Below are 6,982 nucleotides of genomic sequence, written 5' to 3'. Positions count from 1 at the left end.
CAATCTCTTCCCTTCCGTCTCACACATATCCATCTCTTTATGTGCATGGTAACAATTTTGATCTGAAGAACTGGGAAGCTTTGCCGGCGGGAGCGAATTCCTCAGAATTAATAATTCCATCCAACAAACATGAATACATACGAAATATCCGAAAAATATCTCACTGGCAACTCTAGTTTCTCTAGGAGGTCGTTCAAGTGAGGGGAAGGAGGGGGGGGGAATCTATTTTATCATTCTGTCGTTATATCTTAAGATATCCTCAAGCCTGAGTCTTTAAAAAAAGTTATATTTCTGGCTCAACCTCTCCGTGAGTGGTGGCCATGTTCTGCAACACGGGCTGGGCAAGTGGGGCAATGAGCTCGTCCACCATAGGGAAGTCGGTGCTTTGACGCTTATATTCAGCTGTAGATTTACATCATGAGGCTGTTTGGCCGCTACGCTCCTGCCATAAGCGGCATAACATACCAAAATAAAACCAGTAAGCACACCTTCATTTTCTTGGAGACGACTTTAATGTTGATGTAAAATGCAGTCAGTAAAGCGCAGTAAAAGGAAAAGGAGAAATGTGGTGACAATATTCCACTTGGTCGCAGTAAAGCAGACGTGGTAACTTGATGTAGATGGGATTGCCACACGTCACCAACACATCATGGTTACAAAAGGATAACGGCCAATCCACTTTTTTCCGTTTTTGTTTTCCTTTCTTTTACTCTTATGCCATCTTCTGTTTTGTCTGATAACAGAGAGAACACATTTCTTCAAGGGTTTCTACATAATATTCTGATACGTTAAGAGGGAAACCGTTGGATCATTTGTATTCAGTAAAGGTCTATTCATCACGTGCTGGAATGAAGGTGAACGAGAGCGTGTAATACCAGCACAAACATTACTGCTGTAAAGGCAGACACACAACAAGTGTGGCAATATTGAGTCATCTTTGGTCTCTCCCTAAAGCGGTCACGGTCTGTGTTCTCATGGTGCGTCATGGTCTTTCACTGGTGGCCTTCGATGGTCTTCCTCTTTTAATTGCCTCTTCTCTCAGAATGTCCAGTGGAACCTCACACACACACAGCTGTTTTTTCCCCCGCGGTCGATAATCTCTCATGTTCATGGTTGACTCAACCCACCATGTTCATGGTCCTGTTGTGATCTGTACTGATGACAGAACGTACATATTTCCAGCTTTAGCCTTTTTTTATGTTGACTGAGACGTCACGGACAATAGGCCCTAATCAGGGGCGTCCCATTAACGCTATACCCTAGCTTGAACCAAGTACCCATTTTATCGACCAACTATGAGAGGTGGATGAACAGCTGGGTTGACTTTGAACTGACTACTAAAGCCAGGATTCGAACCTATGTGTTTGACCCTGGGAGGCCCATGAATGCGTCACAGTCAGGAACGTTAACTGCTACACCACTGAAATCTTAGTGTAGTATTTTGATCTTTGTTCTCTTTCATTACCTTCTCCATTTACATTTAGAGAGAGAGAGAGAGAGAGAGAGAGAGAGAGAGAGAGAGAGAGAGAGAGAGAGAGAGAGAAACTTAATTAATCAGTCCTACATTTCCTGTCCTCAGACCCTGCAACACAGACTCCAGAAAGCTAAACGTCAATGGTTAAACAAAATTCCCATCATGTTGTCAATACCCAATTAAAACCTCATATATCAATATGCATATATTATAGGTTGGTAATGTACAAAATATTATTCCAGAACTTGATAATGCAATATGGGGCCTCGTTGAATAATTCACACCCCTCCATTAATTATTCTAACTGAGAGGATTTTGTGATATCCAGGTTCACAGTCGAATCATTTATATATAATTCATATCTATATAACATATTCCCTTCCTTAGAATATTGAAACAGAATACCGTAAACTTATATATGTCTAAGTAGAATTATACGTATACACCTGCATATGAATCTAGCCTATACCTAATAAGCCTAGTCCTCACTCATCCCAGGCGGGGCCACATAGAGAGAGTGGTTGGCAACGGACGGCGGATGGAATTTGGAGCAGCCGGCACAGACCACAGACGGGTGGTTGGTTCGATGGCCACAAAACTCCCAGCAAACCGGCCGCTGATCACGACTGGCATGCAGGCCTCACCTGGGTTTTAAGCGACGCCATTAAGAGCGCACGACGGAATGGTTTTAGTTCTGGTCCCAGGTCGCGGCGTGCCTTCAGACTAGGGGACGGACAGAGCACCACCATCAACAACGATAACGTGAGAGGCGGCATAGGAAGCAGCAACATCAGCAGGGTCAACAGAAGTAATAACAGCTGGAGCAACAGTTGCAGCAGCAGCGGGTTGTAACACCACAGACGGTGACCTGAGAGAGGATGGAAGAACAGACAAGTGTTGGTAAAGACTGTACACCTATACTTTCTGTCAATCATGAAACTGACAGTTTCACTTGATTCATACACCATCCAAAACCAGCCGACAGCTTCTCGTGATTCATGAAACATTTAAAATCCACTGAAGTTTTCATGGTTTATAAACCATTTAAAACCAACTGACAGTTTCACTTGACTGATAGCCACCTAAAACCTATTGACAATTTCTCATGATTCATAAATTACTTGAAATCAGTTCATAGTTACTTTAAATTCATAAACTAAATGAAATTAGTTGATAGTTACTTTGGATTCATGGACTACATGAAGCCAGTTGATAATTTCTTTGAATTCATAAGCTATCTGAAGTCACTTAATCCCTACTCTTGAAACCATCTTCAAGCTAGGAGAAACTTTGCCAATGAATTTATTGGTAATTTCTCAAAAACTGTTCACCATTGTAAGACACTTCTGCCTAATAGAGAGAAGTTTAAGAAGTAAAAACTCTAATTAGCCTAACAACATTTAAGTACACTAATTACAGTTCTACAGTTACACATCTGATGTCATTATTATTCCGCCTGCGTGATTTTCTACAATTAAGGCAAGGAACAATTTCGTCCCGAAGTATAGTACCTTATGCACCAGTTGGTATACTTGTTTATCTCTGTATAGTGACATTTTTCTTAACATATTTATGAATATATCAATTCATGTCCCTCTCTTCCTCTCTATCTCTGTGATAATCATATATATATATATATATATATATATATATATATATATATATATATATATATATATATATATATATATATATATATATATATATTTTTTTTTTTTTTTTTTGCTTTGTCGCTGTCTCCCGCGTTTGCGAGGTAGCGCAAGGAAACAGAAGAAAGAAATGGCCCAACCCACCCCCATACACATGTATATACATACGTCCACACACTCAAATATACATACCTACACAGCTTTCCATGGTTTACCCCAGACGCTTCACATGCCCTGATTCAATCCACTGACAGCACGTCAACCCCGGTATACCACATCGATCCAATTCACTCTATTCCTTGCCCTCCTTTCACCCTCCTGCATGTCCAGGCCCCGATCACACAAAATCTTTTTCACTCCATCTTTCCACCTCCAATTTGGTCTCCCACTTCTCCTCGTTCCCTCCACCTCCGACACATATATCCTCTTGGTCAATCTTTCCTCACTCATTCTCTCCATGTGCCCAAACCATTTCAAAACACCCTCCTCTGCTCTCTCAGCCACGTTCTTTTTATTTCCACACATCTCTCTTACCCTTACGTTACTTACTCGATCAAACCACCTCGCACCACACATTGTCCTCAAACATCTCATTTCCAGCACATCCATCCTCCCGCGCACAACTCTATCCATAGCCCACGCCTCGCAACCATACAACATTGTTGGAACCACTATTCCTTCAAATATACCCATTTTTGCTTTCCGAGATAATGTTCTCGACTTCCACACATTCTTCAAGGCTCCCAGGATTTTCGCCCCCTCCCCATCCCTATGATCCACTTCCGCTTCCATGGTTCCATCCGCTGCCAGATCCACTCCCAGATATCTAAAACACTTTACTTCCTCCAGTTTTTCTCCATTCAAACTTACCTCCCAATTGATTTGACCCTCAACCCTACTGTACCTAATAACCTTGCTCTTATTCACAATTACTCTTAACTTTCTTCTTTCACACACTTTACCAAACTCAGTCACCAGCTTCTGCAGTTTCTCACATGAATCAGCCACCAGCGCTGTTTCATCAGCGAACAACAACTGACTCACTTCCCAAGCTCTCTCATCCCCAACAGACTTCATACTTGCCCCTCTTTCCAAAACTCTTGCATTCACCTCCCTAACAACCCCATCCATAAACAAATTAAACAACCATGGAGACATCACACACCCCTGCCGCAAACCTACATTCATATATATATATATATATATATATATATATATATATATATATGAAAAATGTAAGAAATAATTTAGAAAACTGAAACTTCTAGCTGGAAAATGTAATGAAAAATGAATGTCACATAATGGTTCAACCTCTGGCTATGGAAAAGGGAAATGTATAATTTATTTACACAAACGTCAATAGTAGTTTTCATCAATTTAACCACTGTATCATACCGCCTGGTCCACTTCTTCTCTTATCATGAAACTGGAATATTGGCTTATGATGTTTCTCAATTGTTTCACTACACAAAGTACAACCATATCTTGGATACATGAGGGTAGGTAGTTGGTCATCCGCCATAATAAAGTCTTGATAGACCAAAAGTTTATCTGGACCTCACGTTTTCCAGTACATTCATGAAAAACACCTTTTTGCTTTCTATCTCTGTCACTTTGAAAAATGCTCCATTTGTTCACATTTCAATGAAAGAATAAGCTTCAATGTCTAAACTACATTCTTTTCCAATTTCACTATTTTCTTGTCAGAGCACCATGTATGAAAACTATCACTCCAATAACACAACTATAAACATTTACTTCCCCTTTAAAGGTTCTGGGGAAGTCTGTCTCGATACACTGCGGATCACTCTACCACCTGGCGAGGTTTGTGTTGCAATGGTTCTTGATTATCGGCGTCGTCCTCTGGTAGGCCCTGGTCGTCTTCCAAGCGGGTGCTCTGGTCGTCTTCCAGGATGGAGGCGTGGTCGTTGCTTACCTGCGTCGACCCTGTCTTGTCACACTTTCGCTCTGTGGTCCAGCAACTCCCATGGTCTGATTTTTTATAACATATCCAAGTCCAATAGTTTCTATGTTTAAGCCTTAGACGTTGACATTTATCAATAGATTATCATTCAGATGTAACTAAAAATACATAAAAAGGTTTTCAGCACTTTTGTGTGGGCTTGGTCCACTGCAGCTTAGGGACAGAGGAGCTTCTGTTTAATATGTCTTACTGCTTCTATAGTAAAAGAAAAATCAGCTGTAACAGAAGGGCTAAACATGGCATATACACTGTATCAGCTTCTTAATAGTATCAGCTTCTTAATATTAAGAGAGCTTCCTTCAACCTCTCACTTTTATTTCCTTACCCCTCATGTATGTGATAGAATGTGATAGAATGTAAGAAAGTAAATTCTAGATTAATATGGGTAAAACTGAAAGTTGATGGAGAGAGATGGGTGATTATTGGTGCATATGCACCTGCGCATGAAAAGAAAGATCATGAGAGGCAAGTGTTTTGGGAGCAGCTGAATGAGTGTGTTAGTGGTTTTGATGCACAAGACCGTGTTATAGTGATGGGTGGTCTGAATGCAAAGGTGAGTAATGTGGCAGTTGAGGGAATAATTGGTACACATTGGGTGTTCAGTGTTGTAAATGGAAATGAAGAGCTTGTAAACTTATGTGCTAAAAAAGGACTGGTGATTGGGAATATCTGGTTTAAAAAGCGAGATATACATAAGTATACGTACGTAAGTAGGAGAGATGGCCAGAGAGCGTTATTGGATTACGTGTTAATTGACAGGCTCGCGAAAGAGAGACTTTTGGATGCTAATGTACTGAGAGGTGCAACTGGAGGGATGTCTGATCATTATCTTATGGAGGCAAAGGTGAAGATTTGTATGGGTTTTCAGAAAAGAAGAGAGAATGTTGGGCGGAAGAGGGTGGTGAGAGTAAGTGAGCTTGGGAAGGAGACTTGTGTGAAGAAGTACCAGGAGAGACTGAGTACAGAATGGAAAAAGGTGAGAACAAAGGAGGTAAGGGGAGTAGGGAAGGAATGGGATATATTTAGGGAAGCAGTGATGGCTTGTGCAAAAGATGCTTGTGGCATGAGAAGCGTGGGAGGTGGGTTGATTAGAAAGGGTAGTGAGTGGTGGGATGAAGAAGTAAGATTATTAGTGAAAGAGAGGAGAGAGGCATTTGGACGATTTTTGCAGGGAAAAATTGCAATTGAGTGGGAGATGTATAAAAGAAAGAGACAGGAGGTCAAGAGAAAGGTGCAAGAGGTGAAAAAGAGGGCAAATGAGAGTTGGGGGACAGAGTTTCATTAAATTTTAGGGAGAATAAAAAGATGTTCTGGAAGGAGGTAAATAAGGTGCGTAAGACAAGGGAGCAAATGGGAACTTCAGTGAAGGGGGCTAATGGGGAGGTGATAACAAGTAGTGGTGATGTAAGAAGGAGATGGAGTGAGTATTTTGAAGGTTTGTTGAATGTGTTTGATGATAGAGTGGCAGATATAGAGTGTTTTGGTCGAGGTGGTGTGCAAAGTGAGAGGGTTAGGGAAAATGATTTGGTAAACAGAGAAGAGGTAGTAAAAGCTTTGTGGAAGATGAAAGCCGGCAAGGCAACAGGTTTGGATAGGATTGCAGTGGAATTTATCAAAAAAGGCGGTGACTGTATTGTTGACTGGTTGGTAAGATTATTTAATGTATGTATGATTCATGGTGAGGTGCCTGAGGATTGGCGGAATGCGTGCATATAGCCACTGTATAAAGGCAAAGGGGATAAGAGTGAGTTCTCATATTACAGAGGCATAAGTTTGTTTAGTATTCCTGGTAAATTATATGGGAGGGTATTGATTGAGAGGGTGAAGGCATGTACAGAGCATCAGATTGGGGTAGAGCAGTGTGGTTTCAGAAGT

Source organism: Panulirus ornatus, chromosome 3 (assembly GCF_036320965.1).
Source record: "Panulirus ornatus isolate Po-2019 chromosome 3, ASM3632096v1, whole genome shotgun sequence".
In the NCBI taxonomy this organism is placed as follows: Eukaryota; Metazoa; Arthropoda; class Malacostraca; order Decapoda; family Palinuridae; genus Panulirus; species Panulirus ornatus.
Note: the sequence above shows the minus strand (reverse complement) of the source record.